Below are 26170 nucleotides of genomic sequence, written 5' to 3' on the forward strand. Positions count from 1 at the left end.
ATCAGAGCCATTCCAAATCTTTCCTCCCTTTCCCCAAGACCACGTGTTGGCCTGAGCTGAGTATGTCAGGCTCGGTGAGAAACACGCAGGTCAGGGATGCAGGCTGTTTCAGCTTCCGCTGGACCAGGGTCTCGCTCCTGGGCTGGCATTTTCCTGGGGATGATGAGGGGATCATTAATCTGTCTCCTTGCTATTTTTCTGTCCAGCCCAGGGGACGACTCTAGCCTATAAATCAGCTCAGAATGGAGTGGGAAACTCAAGGAAGGGATCCAGTAAGAAGGAAAATAGACACTCAGGAAGAATACAGACCTGAGATGTGAGACCCTGAAATCGGGGGAAGAAAGAAGAGCGATCATCTTTTGAGGAAATAACACGAAGAGAAAAAAATTGCACCAACCCAGCAGGGCCAGATTGGGGACAAAGGAGATCTAGACTCTGGTCTTCAAGATGTTATTCTAAGCTTCTTGCTTCAGCTAATCTCTCTGTGCTACAACTAGGCCATCTGTTCAGGTGGGCTCTCTCCAGGCCCTCGCTCAGTCTTGTGCTTTCCTGGGAACTAGAGCATGTGCAGAGAAACAAAACAAATTCATACACGCAAATGATTCCAACCCTATATATTTGCTCCTGCAAGTGAATTAATCAAAAGTCCCCGTGGTAAAGATTTCTAAGGAGAACTGTGACTGCTAGGAGGCAGTGTGGCCAGTGGGATGGGTCTGGAACCAGGCCTGTTACTGGCTTTCTCTGAATCTCTGGATACCAATCCATTAACCCTTGGTCAACACCTCAGTTCCTCACCCTTTCAGATCAGTTTGAACTTCAGACTTCTGCGATGATGGCAGTCGTTGTCTCCACAGTGATATGAAGCCCTCACATCTCTCTCAGTGACTCTCCAGCATCTTGGCCATCATTGACAGAAGCCACAGCTGGACGGGAGAAGGGGTTGTCTTGATGGGGTCCATCACTCTCCCAGTCAAGCCCACTGCTCTCCAGGCTATATGGGCTGGACCACTCCCTCCTGGGACAAAGTCTGCTCTAGGGGCTGTTATCTTTTGAGAGGCAGCTTGGTGGTTTAAAGAGCTCAGGCTCTGGAAAGAGATGGACTTGTGTTTAAAAATCACCCATGAATTATGTGGCCCCTGGGGATACCCTGAGCATGCCTGAGGCCCTGTAACCACATCTATAAAAGAGGGTCACAATACCTGCCTTGTTGGTTTCTTGTGAGTGTAGGGTTAATGTATAGACAGCACCTAGTATAGTTCCTGGAACATGGAGGCACCCAATGAACAGTTACTATTACTATCATTGGACCACTGGAGTTGAAACCAGGAAGGAGAAAGGAATAACGGGAATGAAGGTCACCTTCAGGCAGACCTATCACAGACTGAGTAAAGTGTGTGTGCACGTCTGTGCATGTGTATGGGTCTGGCTGTGTGTATAAGTGTGTGTGAGAGTGAGTGTATATGTGATATGCGTGTGAAAGAATATATAAGAACGCATGCGTGTGTATGTGTGCACGTTAGTGTGTGCACACATATGTGGCTGTGTGTGAGCATGTGAGTGTCTGCATGTGTGTTGGGACAGACATACTTTCTAGTTCTCCAAATGGACCTTGCCTTTGTACATGCTTCTCCCTCTACCTGGAATGCCCTGGTCTTCCCTGCATTCCATAAATGCCTACTAATTTATCAAGATTCAACTCAGACCATCGCCTCTTTGCAGCCATCCCTGAATTTTTGGGGAAGAGATGCTCATTCTCTCTTCTTCTGTTTCCCTCTGCCTTAAACTAAGGAAGCAGCAGAAGGTGGAGGGGTTAAGAGTATGGGCTCTAGGAGCACAAATCATGGGTCTGAATTTCAGTGCTTCAACTTGTAGCTAAGTGATCGCAGATGAGTTCCGTGGCCTGGACCTCTGGAAGCCTCAACTTCCTTATCTGCAACGTGGAAATAATAAAGTCGTCTTCCTCATGAAGTTGGTAGGAGGGTTAAAGAATCTCATGCATTTACAGCATTTTCTACAGTACCTGGTACATAATAAGTGCTCAGTCCGTGTCAGGTATCGTCATTATGCTACCATTGTTTTTCCAAATCATATTGTACTATTAGAATGCTTCATTTACATATTCATTTCCCCAAATCTGTGAACTCTCTGAGAGTAGAGATTTTTCCTCTAGCACCTACCCAGTAGTCTGACATCCAGGAATAACGGAAAGGAAATGGAAAGAAAAGGAAAGTATTACTTATCTCTTCTCGCCCCTATTTCTCTCTTTTTTTGTTTTTTGAATTTTATTTTATGTATTTTTTTATACAGCAGGTTATTAGTCATCAATTTTATACACATCAGTGTATACATGTCAATCCCGATTGTCCAATTCATCACACCACCATCCCCACCCCCTCACGGCTTTCCCCCCTTGGTGTCCATAAATTTGTTCTCTACATCTGTGTCTCAACTTCTGCCCTGCAAACCAGTTCATCTGTACCATTTTTCTAGGTTCCACATACATGCGTTAATATACGATATTTGCATTTCTCTTTCTGACTTACTGCACTCTGTATGACAGTCTTTAGATCCATCCACGTCTCAACAAATGACTCAATTTTGTTCCTTTTTATGGCTGAGTAATATTCCATTGTATATATGTACTACATCTTCTTTATCCATGTGTCTGTCGATGGGCATTTAGGTTGCTTCCATGACCTGGCTATTGTAAACAGTGCTGCAATGAACAATGGGGTGCATGTGTCTTTTTGAATTATGGTTTTCTCTGGGTATATGCCCAGTAGTGGAATTGCTGGGTCGTATGGTAGTTCTATTTTTAGTTTTTTAAGGAACCTCCATACTGTTCTCCATAGTGGCTGTATCAATTTACATACCCACCAACAGTGCAAGAGGGTTCCCTTTTCTCCACACCCTCTCCAGAATTTGTTGTTTGTAGATTTTCTGATGATGCCCATTCTAACTGGTATGAGGTGATACCTCATTGTAGTTTTGATTTGCATTTCTCTAATAATTAGTGATGTTAAGCAGTTTTTCATGTGCCTCTTGGCCATCTGTATGTCTCCTTTGGAGAAATGTCTATTTAGGTCTCCTGCTCATTTTTTGATTGGGTTATTTGTTTCTTTAATATTGAGCTGCGTGAGCTGTTTATATATTTTGGAGATTAATCCTTTGTCCGTTGATTCATTTGCAAATATTTTCTCCCATGCTGAGGGTTATCTTTTCGTCTTGTTTATGGTTTCCTTTGCCGTGCAAAAGTTTTAAGTTTCACTAGGTCCCAATTGTTTATTTTGTTTTTATTTCCATTGCTCTAGGAGGTGGATCAAAAAAGATCTTGCTGTGATTTATGTCAAAGAGTGTTCTTCCTATGTTTTCCTCTAAGAGTTTTATCCTATTTCTTATTTTTCCCAGCTGAGGCCCCTCTCCTTCATGCTGCCATCAGAATGCAGAGTGGGGACTGGAGTGCAGCCTCATCCCCATACAAAGGGCATCCTCAGTCAACACATAAAGGTCCCCGCTGTAGCTATACTTAGCAGGCATTCGGCTCCCACATTTATTACATCACCAAGTCTATTTTTTTCCTGATGTTGTCTTCAATAGACTCAATTGAAATACAGGAAAGCCCCTGCTGGCCCACCAATAAGTCTGAGGCCAAAACTTCTGGTGGGACAACATCCTTCTGTTGCTACCCATAGAAAGTGCCCTCAGCCACCCTGGGCTACTCATTCCCCAAACATGCAACACCCAACCAAACTGCACACGGGGGAGAGAAGGCCAGCTGACCACAGAGAACTGACCCCCACACACCACAGTGCAAAATGCATACAAGTCAACCATTGTAGAGCACACTGGCTGTCAGTCTCCCTAACTTGTTTTCCTGCCTTAGTTCTCTCCCATCCCTCCATCTTCCAAAGAGAACTGCAGCTAAGCCTCCCTAGTTTTTAAGGAAGTCTTCACTGAGGCCGTGGCATCCGTCCAACCATCTGGTGAGGTTGGTACTGATTCTTGTTGCCTTGGATGAGTCCTGGGAAGTACCCAGAAGCCTGCTAGTCAGAGCATTTCCTTATGCATCTGCTATTACTCAGTTCATTGTCTAGGACTTCTGCTCTAATGCCCCACTCGCATTTTCTCTTCTGGACTCCCTGTCTGGAAAGACCAAGCCCTTTCCAACTTGGACCGCTGCCCTGAAACTCATCCACGTTGGGGTCTCTAAAAGTTCTTGTTTGTGTTCCTTGCTGCGTGGATTCCATCTCTTTTCATCCCTCCGCCCATTACAAGAGTCTTGCTACGTGTGGCTAGATTATCAGTGCTGTATCCCTTCCCTTTGGTCTCACTGATCTCTGATCTTCAGAAGCTCTCAGTCTCGTGTTTGTCTTTAGCCCAGTTTTGTGTGGGCAAACATATACGCACTAGACTTTTGGGTCTATCTCAAGGTTCCAGCCAGCAGGGTTTGGCCAGTTGCTCTCAGAGCTCCGGGGATTACGTGAAGCAGTGTGAAAGCTGCGGGCTACTGGCTCTCTGTCTCTACCCTTCCCCGTAAGGGTGGCTGATGGTGTCATTCCTAAGCAGGAGGTTTGGCTGATATGCATGTGTGTGCATGCACATGAGTGTGAAAGAGAGGAAAACAAGAATTCAGTTTGAGATATATTCAAAATGAGGGCCTTCTAGAACATCACAGAGATTTCCAGTAGATGATTTGATATATGAGGGCAGAACTCAAAGGAGAAGTCTGGGCTGCAGCCTCAGACTTGGGAATCAACAAGACATGGAAGAGCGTTGAATCCAGGTGTCTGCTTAAGAAGTGAATGAGAAGAGCTGGGATCTGAGGCCTGACCCTTGAAGCTTCCCAGCGTTTATGGGATGGGTGGTGGGAAAGGAGCTGCCTCGGGGTCTGAGAAGAAGGAACTGGAGAAGTTGAAGTAGAATTTAGGAAGAACGGTCTCCCCAAGTCCCTGGGGGAAAAGAATTTCCAGAAAGAGGAATGATAAGTAAGATAAGGGCTGAAGAGTGGCTGTTGGATTTGGTCATATGATGTCATTGGTTACATTGGAACTGCTTCAGGGGTCTTGGGGCAAAAGCCAACCTGAAGTTGGCTGTGGAGTCAATACAAGAAGTGCAGATGCTTTGGGGAAACCTGGCTGAGAAGGGAAGAGATGTTGAGGGGAGTAGCTGAAGAGGAGTTTAAACTACAGGGAGGGCTGGTTTGATTGTTTTGTTTTTAATACAAGAGACTTGTGTATTATTGAGCCATGAGGGAAGTAAAGAGAGTTAAATATAATGGTTATGAGACAGGCTGGGACCTGGGACCTGGGATCCTTTGCTGAAGTGCTTGCACCTGGACAAACGTCTCCTCAAGCAACAGAATACAAAGAAACTATAGGGACTAAAATAACTGCACGCATGTACAGTTGGGGTAAATTATGGACAACAAGATGCAAAAAGACCAAAATCCCAGCTGCCACCTCTGAAGAGCCGGATGCAGAAGCAGGCTACCGTGCATGGCCACTGCACACAGCACCACCAAAGGGGTGGGCAGACCACCTAAGCCACCTTTCCGGTGGGACCCCTGGACACACCCCTACCCTCACTCCATATAAGGAACAGCTCGCTAGCCCCCCTTCTCAGGGAGCAAGCAAGGGAAACGGTTACTTATTTTCACCACCCCCTGCTGCAGCAGGAGCCCCAGTAAAGCCTTGCCTGAATTTCTTGCCTGGCATCTTACCAGTTTCTATTGATTAAGGCTGGCCAAGAATCCTGGTCAGTAACAGTTAGAGAGGGTATGACTGGTGGTGAGAAATGGCTGGTGAGGCAGCAGGCTGGGAATGCTGAGCACAGGTGGTGAGATACACCTTTGCCAGGAGAAGGCCGCCTCCTCGCCTTTGGACTCGATCTAGCAACCTTTAGTTGAGGGGAGGGACCAGAGGATGTCAGGTGGCCGATCGGTGGCCTACCGTCTAACGTTCGGCAGAGAGAATCCACGCAGACAAATTCGAGTGGCCTGAACTTGAAATCTCTAAACGAATGAAACTCTCTGAGTGGCATGTCAGGGGCTCTGACCCACGTTCACAGTGACCCATGATGGAACAGGAGGGATGGCAGGTGACCTTGAAGTGCTCCCGTGTGGCACCTGCCTGTGCTGATGGAAGCTGTCAATCTTGTCTGGAGACGAGGGTCACCCTGGGAGGCTCTGCTCCCCGAGGGGGCAGCTGGGCAGGGGTTTCCCCTTGGGGACTGATTGCAAGGCTCCTCAATGGGGTCCCTCCTTGCCCGCTACCATTTTTCTTCATTATTTCTGCTATGTCACCCGTCACGTTGTCAGTTTCCTCTGAGAACGGCGATAAATGGCGCCTCTCATGTTGTGTCCTTAGGGGACACCTGTTATTTATTTCAATGATGGGCAAGACGCCATAGCTAATTAAGAGAAATTGTGGGCCGCCCACAGCCATGCCATAGTTTTGTGTCACTTCAGCCCCACAGTCCTTCACCCCATGTTGGAGCCATTCCCTCCCCGCTCCCCAGAGCTTGTGGGGTCAGGGGATGAAGGGTACGAGCATCACCCCCCTCCCTCTATCCCTAAAAGGAGTCCCACACCGGTCTTCCTGCTGAAGGACATGGGGAGTCATGGGCCCAAGCTGGACACCGCTTCTAAGTGTCAGGCCTCTGCGGGGGTCCATCAAGTCCTTCCCTTCTGTCCCCCCCGGAGAAACGTGGAGACACAGCCAGCAGAGTGTTTTCTCCCTCATGACTTGGCAGGGTAGGAAAGGCAGCTTCTGTGGCCAGGGCCGCTTGGACACAATGACCCAGATAACTGAAGTGACACCTGGCTCATTCTTGCATTACCTCAGTCAGCCTAGTCAGAGCTGCTCAAAACAAAGGATGCTGCTGGCCCTACCCATAGGCAACTAGTTTCTTCTGGATTTCCCAGATTTCTGGGCCCTGTGAAAGGTGGTGGAAAGTTCTGTGTGTTTGGGTGGAGAAGATCTTGCTCATGAGATGGTCTCTGGAGCCAGAACGGTAGGAAGGGGGCTCAGGGTGAGGTGGGAAGGGTTGTGTGAGGGTCGGTAGGTGTTAGAATGGGCTGCAGAGGGAGGTGGATGAATCTTCGCTTGAAGACTTGAACTAATGGGGAGTCATATCCCAGAGGGTTTAAGAGGATGCTTCCCCAAGGACCAGAGAATTGCCCGGGTACTTCCTGTGGCTCTGGTCCCTGCGTCTTTTGGAATTCTTGGCAGAAATTTTCTTTTAACTTCTGATGCCCACGTCACCTCTGTGCCTGGTGGAGTCTTTATAGTTCTGACAAAAGGGGCAAAGCGCGGCTGGGATTCAAGGGCAGGCGAGGGGGAGGCAGGCGTGGCTGGGCTTGGAGGAGGTTGGCTGGAGGTTGGGTCCAAGCCCAGCATGAAGGCGCCGGCACTCTCTGTGCCCCAAGTGGGATCCAGGAGAAAGCCCAGGGCCGGGGACGGTGACATCGGCCCCCCTGTGCCCTCTCCCTCTGTCAGTTTGCCTGGCGTAAAGCCCTTCCTGCTGGTCACGCTATCAGAGCCCAGCCTGAGATGAAATTACATTGTATTTGGAGCCGCGATAACTTCAGAGCAAGTTGTTTTCTTCACACTGGGACACAGCACAGCTTCCCCTCCTATCTCTTCTTTGCTTTCACATTGTACTCGCTTTAACACAGAGTCCAGGGGACAAAAGGCCCCTGTGTGCGACTCCCTCCTCCTGCCCCCACTTCGTGGCCGCTCCTTGCCCCCAAGTGGCCCTGACACACTCCCAACAGACCACAGAGATGTGATCTGGGGCTGGCATTCCAAGGACCCACTGCTTCAGGAATTGCAAATGTCTCCGATTAAAACCAGCAGGGCTAATCTGAGCTCAAGTTGCTACAATACTGAAGAAAGTAACAATTTGTTGGGTTTCTCTGACTCCCCAGGTCCCGGAAAGAAATTCACAGGGAGAAAAGAAACAAAGAAGAAAAGGGGAAGAAAAACACACAGATATGTGTGGGTTTGGACCCCATTTTGCCCAGACCATCTGTGTCGCAAGCTGTAGGATCACAGGCTTACACCCCAGTCTTACCTCCACCGGCTTCCTGGTCAGATGCAAACTCTAGAAACCAGTGGGGAACCCCCAGGGGATCCTGAAAGTTCTAGATCCGTGAGATTAGATTTACCCGCTCCAGAGTCCAGATCAAACATGGATCAAGCCCCCCCCGCCCCCCACCGACAGGGAGAAATGCTCCAGCAGCTGTGGAGTAAGAAAGGAGCTCCTTATTGTCCCTGGAGGTCCAAATACTTTGAAACCTTCAGCCACTATGTTTTGATATTTTTTTGGGCAACTTTGCCTCTGATCACTGACCAATGCTTGTAAGGTCGACTGTTAGGCTGAACAGGGTCGGTAGAAAATAAAGGGAGTAAGTGAAGAAAGAGCATATTTACAGAAATCCAACGTCCCTTGGAAACTCTAGGAACGCGCAACTCGTCTGGTGGACTTGAGGCTGTGACAATCATCACGATGAGTGTATTGCAGAGCTGGTATGGATGCTGGGGTGGGCTGGGGGGCAGTGGCAGAGTCCTCTTTTAGCACCCACCAAGCTCTCCTGAGTGACACAGTCAGCCTCACGGTGTAGCTGTGGCTTTGCTTGTCTCTGCCTTTGTGCAAGGTCTCAGGACACCAGCTGCTGTTCCAGCCATGCTCTAAGTGTAATGGCAGAATTTTTCTGACTCCCCATGATTCTGGAAACATTTCTGTAAGAATTGGTATTCTCCATCCAGGTCCATCATTACTTCTCTCTTCAAGCAAGAATTCTGTATTCTTTTTTTAATTCAGTTCATTTAGAAAGAACTGGCCTGAACACGTGTCTAGAGTTCCCCGGGCAGATGGTAATTCTTTCTAGCATTCATTCAGCAAGCAATGATGCCTGATTCTGAATGGCACGTGCTCTGCAGGTATTGGGTTTACAAAGACGAGGTCACTGACTTCAAGGAAGATACAGTTTAATGGAGGAGACAGACCTAGAAATAATTAATTATGATAGAAGGCTGCATGGAATAAGGGCTAAACAGCAGCATTTGAAATGACTTCTGCCTGGAGATTCAGTCAGCTGCTGAGTCTGGGCTGAGCTGCTGACTACCTGGGAAGCGGGGCTATTTTCCTCCAGTTCTTCTGAACTCCCTCAGTATCCCTCAGCATTTAATTCCTTGCTCTGAGTGTCTGCTTGAGTGTCTGCCTTACTCCTTCTGCCAAGATTGCCTTGATGTTGTATTTCAACCGAATGACAGTGATGACCATTTCTGAATGCCCAGTGCCTCACAAATACCTCTAGGCCTTGGAGAAGTCATTGTATTAATAAGTTGGAGAACCTGGATTTACATCCAGTATGTTAAATTCTTAAGTGCTCTTAGTACGGCATCACCTTGCTTTTGTGTAAGTTTTAGGGTTGAATTTAACACTCAAAACCGTTTTGGAATGAGATGGAATAGATGTAATTTTATTTTTATTTATTTATTTATTGAAGTATAGTTGATTTACAGTGTTTCAGGTATATAGCAAAGTGATTCAAATATATATTATTTTTTCAGGTTCTTCTCCATTATGGGTTATTACAAGATATTAAATATAGTTCCCTGTGCTATACAGTAGGTCCTTGTTGTTTATCTATTTTATATATAGTAATGTGTACCTGTTAATCCCAAATTCCTAATTTATCCGTCCCACCTCCACTACCCCTTAAGTGTGTTTTCTATGTCTGTAAGTCCATTTTTGTTTTGTAAATACATTCATTTGTATCAATTTTTTAGATTCCACATATAAGTAATATCATGATATTTGTCTTTGTCTGACTTACGTCACTTAGTATGATTATCTCTACATCCAACCATGTTGCTGCAAATGTCATTATTTCATTCATTTTTATGGCTGAGTAATATTCCATTATATATAGGGGTATATGTAATTTTAAATCTCTAATTTTTATAGTGATCTTATGACTTTGATTATGATATATACTTTCTTGGAAGTATAGAGACTTACCATGTTTAAAATGGAGTGATAATAATACCACAAAATTCCATAGTGTCTTAATGTTTCCAAAGAGCTTGCATTCACATGTTACTGTTTCATCCAATTAACCACTTACATGTACAGTCAGATGACACAAACATTAGTTGCCCTACATACATCATCTATTCGAGTGACACTGAATAATGGCTCACTCTAATTCATGACAGGTACTCTTCTAAGTGCTTTACATATATTAACTTATGAGACCCTATAGGGAGTCATAATTGTGACTACCGTTTCAAAGATGAGGAAACTAAGACACAGAAGGGTTAAGTAACTTTCCCTGGACCATAGAGCCAGTAATGCAGAGCTAGGATTTGAGCTCAGTTTTTCACTTAGATACCATGCTGTACTGAGGATAACGCCTTCAGCTGTTTTGCATCAAGTTTCCAGCTGTAAGGGGTCAGATTTTATCCCAGTTCCCAGCTGGCTAAAGAGCCAAAGCTTGTATGTTTGACTTATTTCTTAGGGGTTTCCAGGGGCAAGACGTGCTATAAGTCTTGAATCGTGACAATGTGGCTTTAGGCAAAACAGCTTAGACATAAAGTTGTTTAAGAGCATGACATTTGGAGGGAACAGTAGTCAGTAGGACTGGCTGCGGGTGCAAAGGCTAGAATAGTGTAGATGAATATGAAAGTAACTGGGAACCACGTTGTACAGGGCCTCATATACTATGCTAAGGAAAGATCATGTTACACTGGAAGTGATGGGGAACTACTGCAGGATTTTAAGAGGGGATTGGCACTACTAGATTTGTTCTTTCCTATTCTGTCAGGATAGAAAAAGTATTCTTGTGTCAGAATGGAGGATAAAATACAGGAGGAGACAGCTGGCTATCATTAGGAGCCTTTTGCAATGGTTCAAACAAGAAATGGTGAGATTAACATGTGAGGTTGTGAGGTACCACCTCACATGAGTCAGAATGGCCATCATCAAAAAAATCTACAAATAATAAATGCTGGAGAGGGTGTGGAGAAAAGTTTACATTCCCACCCTGTTGGTGGGAATGTAAACTGGTGCAGCCACTATGGAGGACAGTATGGAGGTTCCTTAAAAAACTAAAAATAAAGCTACCTTATGATCCTGCAATCCAACTCCTGGGCATATATCTGGAGAAAACCATAATTCAAAAACATACATGCACCCCAATGTTCATTGCAGCACTAGTTACAATATCTAAGACATGGAAGCAACCTAAATGTCCATCGACAAATGAATGGATAAAGAAGATGTGGGGTGTGTGTGTGTGTGTGTGTGTGTGTGTGTATAATGGAGTATTACTCAACCATAAAAAAGAATGAAATGGTGTCATTTGCAGCAACATGGATGTACCTAGAGATTATCATACTAAGTGAAGTAAGCCAGACAGAGAAAGACAAATATATGATATTACTTATATGTGGAATCTTAAAAAAAATGATACAAATGAACTTACAAAGCAGAAGTAGACTCACAGACATAGAAAACAAACTTATGGTTAACAAAGGGGAAGGGTGAGGTGGGGGAGGGATAAATTAGGGATTTGGGATTAATAGATACACACTACTCTATATAAAATAGATAAAAAAACAAGGACCTACTGTATAGCACAGGGAACTATATTCAATATTTTGTAATTACCTATATGGGAAAAGAATCTAAAAAAGAAAAAAAAATATAAACTGAATCATTTTGCTGCACACCTGAAACTAACACAGCATTGTAAATCGACTATACTTCAATTAAAAAAAAATATATATATATGTTAGCAGAGTTGCTCAGCGGAAGCGTGCTGGGCCCATAAACAAACAAACAAACAAACAAACAAATATATATATATATATATATATATATATATATATATATATATATATATATATATGATGTGAGGTTGTGATTGCCGCCAGGCTAAGACAGTGACAGGGAGAATAGGAAAGATGGGACAGACCTGAGGGCTATTTTAGAGTAAATGGACAAGACTTTGTAAGTGGATTAGAAGAGGCAGAGGAGGAGATATGCTTATTTCTGAAGTTTCTGTTTTGGCTAACTTGGAAGGTGGTGATACTGTTAACCGAGAGAGGGAAAACAGGGGTAACTGGTCTTTATGGAAGAGATAATCAATTTGGTTGTGGAAATTTTGGTCTGAAAGTGGTCTGGGGAAACCTAGTTGTTGCCACCTTGTAGGTACTTAGAAATAGTAGATTTTTTTTTTTTTTACAAATCCATAAACAAAAAATGTGTATAGAATAAAATGGACAAAGAAAACAAAAAAGCATTTTTCAAAGAAAGATATACAAATGGACAATAAACAAATAGAAAAAAGTAAGAAGTACTATTGAAATAATGAGGAAGTACAGAGACAAGATTAAAACCAATGCTGTTAGATATTCTTGATGAGGGTTTGGGGAAACTGGTACTCTTATTTACTGCTGGGGGGAACATACATTGGTACAATCTTGTTTGAAGGTAATTTGACATACCTTGTTTGACGTTAAAAATGTTTGCATGCTTGCTCCCAGAAATTTAGCCACAAGGATGTGGTATTGTTTATAGTAGTGGAAAATGTTGAAACAAGGCTAATGTACAAAAACTGGAAGAAAAGTTTAAACAAATTTTGGCACAGTTGTACCATGGAATGCTGTGCAGCCATTGAAATGAGGTTGTAGAATTATACTCAGTGATTTGAAAGACAAAAATAAAAAAGGACTGCCAAGTCCTATGTAAAGTATGACCAAAATTTTGGAAAACAAGAAATTTTTAGACCCCAAATTCAATATTTTGCACAGAAAAGGTTCATAAAGTTAGGTATACATCAGAATACCAATAGTGATTATCTCTGGAAGTTTGAATTTCAGGTTTTTGCATTTTATATTCTTTTGGCTTTCCTAGACTTCCCAATCTTCTGTAGAAACCAGGTATTATTTGTGTTATCTTAAAAAGTGACTTAAAATCTAAAGTATTGGACGATCAAGTTTATTTTTACAAAATGAATAGATCTGAATCTTAGGAAGTAGTAGGTACTGAGAATAGAGTTCAGAGTCATTGACTTATAGGTGAAGGTGGATGAAATCAACCAGGAAGAACAGGTAGGAGCAAAAACTGAGTCCTGGAGAATAACAGCCTTTGCGGGGTTAATGAAGGGGAGTCAATGAAGGGGTCTGAGAAGGAATGGTGAAGAGATGATGGTAGAACAAGACTAAAAGTGTCCTGTGACAAAGATCAGAGTAGGAGAGGCATCTTAAAGAAAGAAGCCGTCAGTTGTTTTGCGTACAACAAAGAAGTCAGGGAACTTGAAGGCTGAAGGACAGTTACTGGACATAAAGATGAGCAGATGGCCTCCGTGGGTGAAGTTTCAGGAGAGTTTAAGAGGCAGAAGCCAGATGACCCCGGGCTGGATGGTAAACGCACTGTGAGGGACTGGAGATCACAAGTGGAGACTACTCTGAGGGATGTTGGTGGGTAACACGATGAGAGGACTGTAGAGCTGGGGGAAGCAGAGGTGAATAAGGGGATGTTTTTAATGGGAGGAGACTTAAGTACAGTAGGGCCCCCCACCCACCACATCTGCAAATTCAACCAACTCAGAATCATTCAGTTATTTTGAAAATGTTTTTTTTTTTAATTCCAGAAATTTCCAAAAAGCAAAACTTGAACTTGCCACTTACCTGGCAACTATCTACAGAGCATTTATGTGGTACAATGTACAACTATTTACATAGCATTTACATTGTATAAGGTATTATGAGTAATCTGGAGATGGTTTAAAGTATATGAAAGGATGGGAAGCTTGGAGGAATGTGTGTAGTTGATATGCAAATACTGCGTCATTTTATATACGGGACTTGAATGTTGGTGGATTTCGGTATCCACGGGGGTCCTGGAACCAACCCCCTGTGGATACTGAGGGACGCTGTAGGTTTTTAGGCCGAGTGAAAGGAGCTGTTATTGGAAAAGAAATTGAAGAGATAAGAAAAGTGGGATAATTAATTGGACAAGATACGAGGGAAGTGGAGGAGGAAGAGATCTCTCTCCAGGGGGTAGAGGGAGGGTGTTCTGGATGCTGGGCTGCACCGACCACATCTGCCCTTCAGGACTGCAGGAGTTATCCTCCCCCCTGCTGGGCATTCTCAACTTCTTTGCGAATTGCCTCCATCGAAAAGAGTTGCCTCAAGCAAGCCCACAGCCTGTTCTGGGGCATCCTACAGGCAATGACTGGTTAACAGCTCCATCCTTCTAACCCAGACAATTCTAAGGACCATCCCAGCTCCAGAGCTCTCTGTAGGGTTGGCTGAGACTGCATAGTGATGGCATCACAGCCCAGTTTCTCCCTCTGCCCAATCTTGATTTCTTGATCTTCAACACAGGTGTTGCCCCTGAGAGCAACTTCCTCTAATAAAGTTCTTGAATATTAAGTTCCTTCTCCAGAGTCTGCTTCCCAGGGAACCCAACCAGTGACAGAAAGTATGAACTTCGATGGAGATATATATACATTTGGGAAAGAAGGATTTCATATTTGTTATGTTCTATTTTCTCCTGTAAAATTGGAGGCAAGTTCATCCCATAAGAGATGCATGCCATTCATTGCAATGTTGTAGTGTTAGAAGAAAAATTAAAAATAAATTCATTGCAATGTTGTAGTGTTAGAAGAAACATTAAAGATAACTTAAATGGACAGCAATAGGTAGATGGCTGAGTAAATTCTGGTGTATCATTTGGACAAAATACATAGTAATTAAGAAAACAATGTATTGACATAGAACAATTGTGGTTTAGTGGGAAAGAGGAAACTTAAATCTGGAGAAGAGTTTCGAAAAATAGTTTCGAATAGCCACCATGGAGACAGGAAAGGGAGCTTACTGGAGTCTAAAAAAAGGAATGCCTAGTAACCTGATGATCCCAAACAGCTAGTGATGTGATTATTGACAGTTATTTTGACACAGAAGCAGTGATGAGCACGACAAAGCTAAATTAATACAGTAAGAAAAGCTATATAGTCGAGAGAGTATGTAGTTTATAGCGGTTCAGAGCCTAGGCTCTGGAATCAGGGTCTTGGGTTCAAATCCTGACACCACCTCTGAATTAAGGACAGAGCTGGCTTCTTGGGTGCAAAAAGTGCCACTGAAAGACTCCTGCTCTCAGAATGGTCCTGTGCTTCAAATTCTTAATAATTTTGTCTTTGAACTTGTGTTTTGTTAAGGCGGATGGGCCCATGGAGCGTGTATATGAGCAGAGGAATCGGCACACGTGCACGACCATTATTACTTGCTGCCTCGATTACACGTAGTGTTCCAGAAGCCCTGCAGCTTCCATAACATACTTAAATTTCTACTCACTTTGCGTCTTGCTGAACTCACATGCATTGTGTGTCCACTGAACTCTGTGCTCATGCTAGAACGAATCTACAACTAGCAAATCGGGCACCGACAGCCCTGACCAGGCCATGCTTTCCTGTCAACCAGAACTTGCTGGGAAAACAAAGGCACTGGCATTCTCCAAATAATCAAGGAACCCAAGCACATCCTTTCTTACTTGCATTACTTTCCTGCATTAGCCAATCACTTATGCAGGAAATCATGACATACCAGGAAAGGGAAAGATAGGACCGCCCATAGTTCCCTTTCCTTCAAGTCTTTCCATTTGAAGATAAGAAGTGTTGATAGGATGTGTGCGTATCAAGAAGTGAAATAAAAACAGCTAGTTTTGTGCAGCGTTTCCACTGTTCTGGTAAGAGTAAAATACAAATACATGTACAAGCTGTGAAATACTGGTGGTTCTGCATATGAGTTAAACACTCATATTTACCTTTAGAACTGGCATTGCACGATATAAACAGTAAAACTTAGGCTAATAATTTAAAATTTTTACTTCATTTAGAATGATGATTTTTTATATTATGTTTTATAAGTAATAAAATATTTTAAAGGGAAAAACTTCATTTGCTTATTTATTTTTTAAGAGCCATAGAACCTGCTCTGGACAAGGTCGTGGCTCCTTCCAGGTGTGTCCATGTTGTTGATGTATTTTGTTTTAATTAAATTTAATTAATTTTTTAATACAGCAGTTTCTTATTAGTTATCTATTTTATACATATTAGTGTATATATGTCAATCCCAATCTCCCAATTCATCCCACCCCCCCCTGCTCCCCACTCACCCTGACCCCTGCTTTCCCCCTTGGTGTCCATACATTTGTTCTCTACATCTGTGTCTCTGTTTCTACCTTGCACACTGGTTCATTTGTACCATTTTTCTAGATTCCACATATACTGTTAATATACGATATTTGTTTTTCTCTTTCTGACTTACTTCACTCTGTAGGACAGTCTCTAGGTCCATCCACATCTCTACAAATAACCCAGTTTCGTTCCTTTTTATGGCTGAGTAATATTCCATTGTATATATGTACCACATCTTCTTTATCCATTCATCTGTTGATGGGCATTTAGGTTGCTTCCATGACCTGGCTATTGTAAATAGTGCTGCAATGAACATTGGGGTGCATGTGTCTTTTTGAATTATGGTTTTCTCTGGGTATATGCTCAGTAGTGGGATTGCTGTGTCATATGGTAATACTATTTTTAGTCTTTTAAGGAACCTCCATACTGTTCTCTATAGTGGCTGTATCAATTTACATTCCCACCAACAGTGCAAGAGGGTTCCCTTTTCTCCACACCCTTGTCAGCATTTGTTGTTTGTAGATTTTCTGATGATGACTATTCTAACCAGTGTGATGTGATACCTCATTGTAGTTTTGATTTGCAATTTTATTTTATTTTTTGCCATCCGCAGGCCTCTCACTATTGGGGCCTCTCCCATTGTGGAGCACAGGCTCTGGAAACGCAGGCTCAGCGGCCACGGCTCACAGGCCCAGCTGCTCTGCGGCATGTGGGATCTTCCCGGACCGGGGCACAAACCTGTGTCCCCTGCAACAGCAGGCGGACTCTCAACCACTGCGCCACCAGGGAAGCCCTGATTTGCATTTTTTTAATAATTAGTGATGTTGAACAGCTTTTCATGTGCCTCGGCCATCTGTATGTCTTCTTTGGAGAGATGTCTATTTAGGTCTTCTGCCCATTTTTTGATTGGGTTGTTTCTTTTTTTAATATTGGGCTGCATGACCTGTTTATATATTTTGGAGATTAATCCTTTGTCCGTTGATTTGTTTGCAAATATTTTCTCCCATGCTGAGGGCTGTCTTTTCATCTCGTTTAGAGTTTCCTTTGCTGTGCAAAAGCTTTTAAGTTTCATTAGGTCCCATTTGTTTATTTTTGTTTTTATTTCCATTACTCTAGGAGGTGGGTCAAAAAAGATCTTCCTGTGATTTATGTCAAAGAGTGTTCTTCCTATGTTTTCCTCTAAGAGTATTATAGTGTCTGGTCTTACATTTAGGTCTCTAATCCATTTTGAGCTTATTTTTGTGTATGGTGTTAGGGAGTGTTCTAATTTCATTCTTTTACATGTAGCTGTCCAGTTTTCCCAGCACCACTTATTGAAGAGACTGTCTTTTCTCCATTGTATATCTTTGCCTCCTTTGTCATAGATTAGTTGACCATAGGTGCGTGTGTTTATCTCTGGGCTTTCTATCCTGTTTCATTGATCTATATTTCTGTTTTTTGTGTCAGTACCATATTGTCTTGATTACTGTAGCTTTGTAATATAGTCTTAAGTCAGGGAGTCTGATTCTTCCAGCTCCATTTTTTTCCCTCAAGGTTGCTTTGGCTATTCGGGGTCTTTTGTGTTTCCATACAAATTTTAAGATTTTTTTGTTCTAGTTCTGTAAAAACTGCCATTGGTAATTTGATAGGGATTGCATTGAATCTGTAGATTGCTTTGGGTAGTATAGTCATTTTCACAATATTGATTCTTCCAATCCAAGGACATGGTATATCTCTCCATCTGTTTGTATCATCTTTAATTTCTTTCATTAGTGTCTTATAGTTTTCTGCATATAGGTCTTTTGTGTCCTTAGGTAGGTTTATTCCTAGGTATTTTATTCTTTTTGCTGCAGTGGTAAATGGGAGTGTTTCCTTAATTTCTCTTCCAGATTTTTCATCATTAGTGTATAGGAATGCAAGGGATTTCTGTGCATTAATTTTGTATCCTGCAACTTTGCCAAATTCATTGATTAGCTCTAGTAGTTTTCTGGTAGCATCTTTAGGATTCTCTCTATATAGTATCATGTCATCTGCAAACAGTGACAATTTTACTTCTTCTTTCCAATTTAGATTCATGTTATTTCTTTTTTGTCTCTGATTGCTGTGGCTAAAACTTCCAAAATTACGTTGAATAATAGTGGTGAGAGTGGGCATCCTTGTCTTGTTCCTGATTTTAGAGGAAATGGTTTAAGTTTTTCACCACTGAGTACAATGTTGGCTGTGGGTTTGTCATATATGGCCTTTATTATGTTGAGGTAAATTCCCCCTATTCCTACTTTCTGGAGAGTTTTTAATCATAAATGGGTGTTGAATTTTGTCAAAAGATTTTTCTGCATCTACCGAGATTATCATATGGTTTTTATTCTTCAGTTTGTTAATATGGTATACCACATTGATTGAGGAATCATTGCATTCCTGGGATAAATTCCCCTTGATCATGGTGTATGATCCTTTTAATGTGCTGTTGGATTCTGTTTGCTAGTATTTTGTTGAGGATTTTTGCATCTATATTCATCACTGATATTGGCCTGTAGTTTTCTTTCTTTTTTTTTTTTTTTTTTTAGTTTTTTAGTTTTTTTTTAGTTTTCTTTTTTTGTGACATCTTTGTCTGGTTTCAGTATCAGGGTGATGGTGGCCTTGTAGAATGAGTTTGGGAGTGTTCCTCCCTCTGCTATGATTTGGAAGAGTTTGAGAAGGATAGGTATTAACTCTTCTCTAAATGTTTGATAGAATTTGCTTGTGAAGCCATCTGCTCCTGGGCTTTTGTTTGTTGGAAGATTTTTATCACAGTCTCAATTTCAGTGCTTGTGATTGGTCTGTTTATATTTTCTATTTCTTCCTTGTTCAGTCTTGGAAGGTTGTGCATTTCTAAGAATTTGTCCATTTCTTCCAGGTTGTCCATTTTATTGGCATATAGTTGCTTGTAGTAATCCCTCATGATTCTTTGTATTTCAGCAGTGTCAGTTGTTACTTGTCCTTTTACATTTCTAATTCTGTTGATTTGAGTCTTCTCCTTTTTTTTTCTTGATGAGTCTGGCTAGTGGTTTATCAATTTTGTTTATCTTCTAAAAGAATCAGCTTTTAGTTTCATTGATCTTTGCTATTGTTTCCTGCATGTCTTTTTCATTTACTTCTGATCTGATCTTTAGGATTTCTTTCCTTCTTCTAACTTTGGGGGTTTTTTGTCCTTCTTTCTCTAGTTGCTTTAGGTATAAGTTTAGGCTGTTTATTTGAGATGTTTCTTGTTTCCTGAGGTAGGATTGTACTGCTATAATCTTCCCTCTTAGAACTAATTTGCTGCATCCCGTAGGTTTTGGGTTGTCGTGTTTTCATTGTCATTTGTTTCAAGGTATTTTTTGACTTCCTCTTTGATATCTTCAGTGATCTCTTGGTTATTTAGTAGTGTATTATTTAGCCTCCATGTGTTTGTATTTTTTACAGTTTTTTTTTCCTGTAATTGATATCTAGTCTCATAGAGTTGTGGTCAGAAAAGATCCTTGATACTATTTCAATTTTTTAAAATTTACCAAGGCTTGATTTGTCTATCTGATCTATATGATCTCTCCTGGAGAATATTCCATGAGCACTTGAGAAGAAAGTGTATTCTGTTGTTTTTGGATGGAACGTCGTATAAATATCAATTAAGTCCATCTTGTTTAATGTGTCATTTATGGCTTTTGTTTCCTTATTTATTTTCATTTTGGATGATCGGTCCATTGGTGAAAGTGGGGTGTTAAAGTCTCCTACTATTATTGTGGTACTGCCGATTTCCCCCTTTTTTTTGCAGTACGCGGGCCTCTCACTGTTGTGGCCTCTCCCGTTGCGGAGCACAGGCTCTGGATGCGCAGGCTCAGTAGTTGTGGCTCACAGGCCCAACTGCTCCACGGCATGTGGGATCCTCCTGGACCAGGGCACGAACCCATGTCCCCTGCATCGGCAGGCAGAGTCTCAACCACTGTGCCACCAGGGAAGCCCCAATTTCCCCTTTTATGGCTGTTAGCATTTGCCTTTTGTATTGAGGTGCCGCTGTGTTGGGTGCATAAACATTTACAATTGTTGCATCTTCTTCTTGGATTAATCTCTCGATAATTATGTAGTGTCCTTCTTTGTCTCTTGTAATAGTCTTTATTTTAAAGTCAATTTTGTCTGATATGAGAATTGCTACTCCAGCTTTCTTTTGATTTCCATTTGCATGGAATATCTTTTTCCATCCCCCTCACTTTCAGTCTGTATGTGTCCCTAGGTCTGAAGTTGGTCTCTTGTAGACAACGTATATGTGGGTCTTCTTTTTGTATCCAATCAGTAAGCCTGTGTCTTTTGGTTGAAGCCTTTAATACATTTACATTTAAGGTAATTATCAATATGTATGTTCCTATTACCATTTTTTAATTGTTTTGGGTTTGTTTTTTAGGTCCTTTTCTTCTCTTGTGTTTCCCACTTAGAGAAGTTCCTTTAGCATTTGTTGTAGAGGTGGTAAAAACTTTATATATTAGTATTTTAAGGGCATTTTCTCCCCCTGAATTTTGAAAGAGGGCCTGCGTTTTCATTTTTCACTGGGCGTTACAAATTATGTAGCTGACTCTGGCTGGGAAGCCTTGGACAATTATTCAACTTCATTTTCTTCATTTGTAAATTGATGAAAAAGGTGACGAAAGTTAACGTACAGAAAGGGCTCTCAGTAGGCTGCGGCACGAATAATCCATGTGTTTGCCACTCTTATTAGACAAATGGCTACGTGGCTGAACTGGATGTAAAGGCAGGGAGGTCGGAAAGACTAGTAAAGAGAAGATGGGAAGAATTTAAGAGATTGGAGTTCTTGAGGTCTTGGCATAAACCAAACTGATCAAAAAGAGAGCCTGCTCTCATTGGCTTTGTTGATCTATAACCTTGTGCTTTTAAATATTTTGAATCCTAATTTTATTAACATAGTTAAAATATCTTTCCTAACTCGCTGTCTTGCTTTCTCCTGGCAGGCTGATCCCTTGTTCCTGCCCCCATCAGTAGATTTCTGATGCTTTTTTTCTCAAGCATCATGTTGAAACAGAAACATGGGGTCAAGGTTCCCTGGAGTAATGCCCTTGGCCAAAGATTTGGTCAGACTTTTGTTCTGGGCTGTAGGTAACCATCTGGGGGAATGTAGGCAAGGTCTGTTCCAACAACCAGTCACTAATTCCATTATCTCAGTTGGTTAAAAAATGTTTTTGGAAATCCTGTGAATCTATCAGATTCCTGGAAAAAATATTATCACAAACACACACAGTGAATAAATACAATTTTTAAATGATGAGCATTTCTTTCTTTCTTTCTTTTTTTTTTGCTATACGCGGGCCTCTCAGTGTCGTGGCCTCTCCCGTTGCGGAGCACAGACTCTGGAGGCACAGGCTCAGCAGCCATGCCTCACGGGCCCAGCCGCTCCGCGGCATGTAGGATCTTCCCGGACCGGGGCACGAACCCATGTCCCCTGCATTGGCAGGCGGACTCTCAACCACTGTGCCACCAGGGAAGCCCAATGATGAGCATTCCTAAAGGAGTCATAGATGAAAAGATAAGAAGTTGTGGGACTTCCCTGGTGGTCCAGTGGTCAAAACTTTGCACTTCCAAAGCAGGGGGTGCGGGTTCAATCCCTTGTCAGGGAACTAAGATCCCTCATGCCGCGTGGTACAACAAATAAATAAATAAAATGAAAAAAAAAAAGAAGTTGGGTTTTTGAACTTAAGAGTTGGGCAATGGAACAGTATTAGGTGATGACAAGTTCTAGGGTGCTGCCGTGGAAGTGGGTCATTTAAATGGAGGCTAAATTTGTCGAAGTAAAGGAAATTAAGAAATTTCGAAGTTATTAGATGAGTCATCTACTTGAAGACTGAAGCCATGGGAATGATGACAGAGGTCCAGGTGGGAAGAAGCCAGGGGTCAAAGATCTATAGAAATCTGTGAAAGTGACTGAGGTCAGTGAATGGCTAAGTGCGACTGGGGAGATGGTAGCACAGTTAGATGTGCTGAAAGGGTCAAGAGAGGAGGAGAGCTGAACGCAGCTATTTGTTCCAACATGAGGCTAGGCTCCAAAGTCTGAAAAACAAGAGTAGCTAAAATTTAATATAGCAAGGACCCAAATCATATATTCTATCCTAAAGGCAAGTAGGCTGAAGCCAGAGACTAATAGGGGAAACACCAAGATCTAATTGGGAGGTAATAAGATCATAGACACAATGATTAGAGAACAGCACAGCATTGAAAGCAACAGAACACAGAGAGGAAATAAATATGGCGAGGTCCTGTAATTGGATGAGGGCCATCGGACTAATAAGGGATCCAGTTAAATGCCTGGTGGCTGCGGCTGCAGACATCCTGAAGCAGCTCCTGGGAGCCTGCATGAGCTGTTGAAAGCCCATCTTACACCTGATCCCAAAGGGCAGCCACTGCTGCTAAGCCTCTGGAGACAAGCAGCCCCTCCCCACTGTGGTGTGGTGTGGTGTGGTGAAAACACACCCAGAACAAACTCCAAGGTTGCCACTGTCTGCATGTTTTCAGGGCATCCTCCCATTCAGTAAAAACACAGCTGGGCTTCTCAGGTCTCGGAAGGTAGCAGTGAGGTGTCCTCAGTCTGGTCCTCAGTCTGTGGGGTTACATGGCTATGCTCCTTGTGCAGACCCACGTGGTGAGTTGATGCCGCACTGCTAGCTCAGCCATGGGAGGCCTTTGTGGAGGTTCCCAAGACCATGGCCAGGGTGCTGGGTCCTCATAGGCCTCCACACAGCTCTCCCTCTCTGAGTCCTCCCTCCTCGGAGGTCTGGGTTCCCTGGTTCTCAGGTGTCTGCCTCTCCGGAAGCTGTCAGCCTCTTCCTTCTTCTGCTTCCACCTCCTGAGGTCAGTCATCCTCTCTGGGGTCAGAGACGGGCCCTTCTCCTTGACCAGCCCTTCTCTTTCAAATCCAGCCATGGCAAAGCCACCAAGCTCCTTCCCTAGATGACAAATCCCATTTAATCACTTGATTGTCCCTGAGTTTTAACAAAAATAATGGCCCCTGGCAACTCCTCCTTTGTGCTACAAAACAGAGGTACATGTTATTAACCAAGTGAAGAAACTTAGACCGCAAGGACACAAAAGCCTGGGGAGGGGCTGGAAGAAGGGTTGGGGAGGAGAGAAGGAAATACCTTTCATGCCTTTGTGTTGAGCTCACTGCAGAGAAAAACAAGACATAGGTAATTTTGGAGTCAGTTCTTCTGCTTCATTAAAGTCTTAATAAATTGCCCTGCTCTATGCAAATTCTATGGCAGTAAGTGTGGTCTTTGGTGGATTCAGGAATTATCCGGAAGGGGAGTAGGATGGAGATGTGGAACTAGCTAGGTGCCCTGGAGGCCTGTCCCTGGGGCTGGGAGGAGGTGGCTGAGCCTAAAATAGGAACTGGCCAGGCCTTGGGCATCTAATCTCCCAGAAGGGCCAAGTTCTCACTGTGCCCAGTGACCTTCCGCTTCCTGCTGTTACCCAGAAAATGACATTAAACCCAATTGCTCCGTGTGTTCAGGCATACAAATGGAGAGCAGAAAGCATTTGCCTGAGGTTGGGGGTGACAAAGGGAATGTATTTCTGAGCCAAATACAGTAAGCAAAGTGCACAAACCTTTTCAGGATTACTTATTAGCCAAGGGAACAGGGAGTTGGCGGAGGGTGATGGGGGAGGGAGACGAGGCTGGGAGTCCTGCAGTCACGGAATTGAAGCTGATCCTGGGCTTTCATGCTCATTTCTGGTAACAAGAGGGAAAAGTTAAAACACTTTTTTGTTTCTTAAAAAAATTTTATGGAAAAACAGCCCTCTTGGGTCTCTTACTCCCAGTCAACACTCACCACACCAGCTGAGCTCTTAACTCAGTGCCAGGGTCAGGGAGAGACTCTGAAAATAATAGCAGCTGTGTGTTTTGCCTAGAAGCCACACTGTTTTTTCTTTGTGCTTTCCTTATTTTCACCTCATTCATTTCCAGAAGTGGTAGCAGGCCCATGCTTATTGTTTGCCAAGGCTGTGTGTGTGTGTGTGTGTGTGTGTGTGTGTGTACGTGTGTGTGTCTTACAACCCTGGCAAGGGGTACTCGTGAGGAAATCAATATTTATTTCAAATGTGATGTTTACAGGAAGGGCCTGGGGGAGGAGAGAGAAGTTGAGGCAGAGAGCTGGAATGCTCCGGAAGAGGACCTTCTTGGAGGATGGCCAGCCAGCGGAGGAAGGAAGTCACCCCAGAGGGCAGGGCTGCCCCTCTGGCTGCCCAGACAGCAGACCCTAACCCAGAGTGGCTCCATGGAGGGCCAGGCCAAGACTGGGGCAGGACTCGATGTGCAGGAGGGGCTGCTGAGGGTGAGGCTGGCAGGTGGACTGGGTGGGCCTGAAGGGTTTCCCGAAGAGAAATGGTGGGTGTAGGAATTCTAGGTTCACATCCCCAGGGGCAAAGTCAGATTAGGGTCAAGTCAGGCCTGACATCCAAAGCGGGATGTTGTAGACAATGGAGATTCTAGACATGAGTCAGAAGGCAGAGCTTTGCTTTTTCAGGCTTCTAGAGTTTGTCATAGAGCCCTCTGCAGTGGCTCAGATAATGGGATGGGCATGGTCCTTGAGCGGGAGCTGAGAAAGCTAGCAGAGCTGGATAAGCTGATGGAAGCCAAGTGGGCAAGTGTTCAGGGTCATTCTCCAGCCCCAGACTTGAGCGGGAAACCAGGGCAGGAGCCCATCACACTGCCCAGGCCAGCACAAGTAGGCCCAGATGAAGCTCGGGGAGCACGAGGGGGACCCAAGCCCCCCAGATACTGGGTTTAAGACAGCAAAATCCAGGCCATGCCTCCTGGTATGGGTGGAGCTCTCACATGCCTCATGGTGCAGTCAGCAGATTAAAGGCCCTCAGGTTCTAGAAAGGAATGGAATGGAGACCTGGCAGAGACTGATAGACCCAGGCAAAGACAAGGACAGGGAAAATCAGCCCTCAGTGGTTCTCTGGATGAGGCAGTGGCCGGAGCCCAGTTTGCCTCTGCAGGTGGAGAAGGCTATGGAGGGAAGTAGCAGCCATCCAGACTCTGCCACTGGCTGGTCGTGGAGCCTCAGTAAGTGGACCTCAGTGTGCCTCAGCTTCCTAATCTCAGGGAAATCATATTTCACAGATATGAATCTCATCTATAGTTGAGGATTATAAGAAATACTCTAAAAAATTCTTTAAATCAACTTGAATCTAATTCTGAGTTCCCATTCTCCTGAGCAAGTTGGAAAGTTAGTCTTAGTCATTAATGGGACTCCCCATCCTACAGTGATGCAAAAGTCCTGGAGTCCCATGCAGGGCCAAGGCATCTGGACATCTCTTTTTTTTTTTTTTTTTTTTCGGTACGCGGGCCTCTCACTGTTGTGGCCTCTCCCGTTGCGGAGCACAGGCTCCGGACACACAGGCTCAGCGGCCATGGCTCACGGCCTCAGCCGCTCCGCGGCAGGTGGGATCTTCCCGGACCGGGGCATGAACCCGTGTCCCTTGCATCGGCAGGCGGACTCTCAACCACTGCGCCAACAGGGAAGCCCTGGACGTCTCTTTTATTCATTCAACAGATACTTTCTGGCTCTTACTTGAACTTTTCCAGGCACAAGATGTATGAGAGAAAGAGAGAATTCCTGCTCTCAAGGAATTTATATTCTGTAGGGGGTGGTAGGGAGGTGTGTGTGTGTGTGTGTGTGTGTGTGTGTGTGTGTGTGTGTGTGGTGGGGTGGGGTGTGTGTGCAGACAATAGATGTATGAATAAATGAATCAACCAATAAATACGATGATTTCAGGAAGAGGGAAATGTGGTTTAGTGGAGCCCATTAATGACAGCCGTTTCCAGCCTGAGCTCTGAACTGCCGGAGAGACAGACACATGAGTTAGACGGTGGAAACGCAAGCACCAGCTTTATGGCTCATCATAGCTAGTTTGGAGGATGAAGCTTAGCAGTGCAGCAGTGATGGGCTTCACGGTGCTGACGCT

General features: G+C 43.6%; 1 long non-coding RNA gene across 1 annotated transcript in view; it reads left to right on the plus strand.

Annotated features, from left to right (window-relative positions):
• Positions 1-6846: 6846 nt before the first annotated feature.
• LOC137230887 (uncharacterized) overlaps positions 6847-26170 on the plus strand; it is a 74459-nt gene continuing 55135 nt past the window's right edge. Inside the window, exon 1 of the long non-coding RNA XR_010946286.1 lies at positions 6847-7011. This is a non-coding gene — a long non-coding RNA (uncharacterized lncRNA). The remainder of the gene's footprint in view (positions 7012-26170) is intronic.

This window comes from Pseudorca crassidens, chromosome 9 (genome assembly GCF_039906515.1).
Source record: "Pseudorca crassidens isolate mPseCra1 chromosome 9, mPseCra1.hap1, whole genome shotgun sequence".
In the NCBI taxonomy this organism is placed as follows: domain Eukaryota; kingdom Metazoa; phylum Chordata; class Mammalia; order Artiodactyla; family Delphinidae; genus Pseudorca; species Pseudorca crassidens.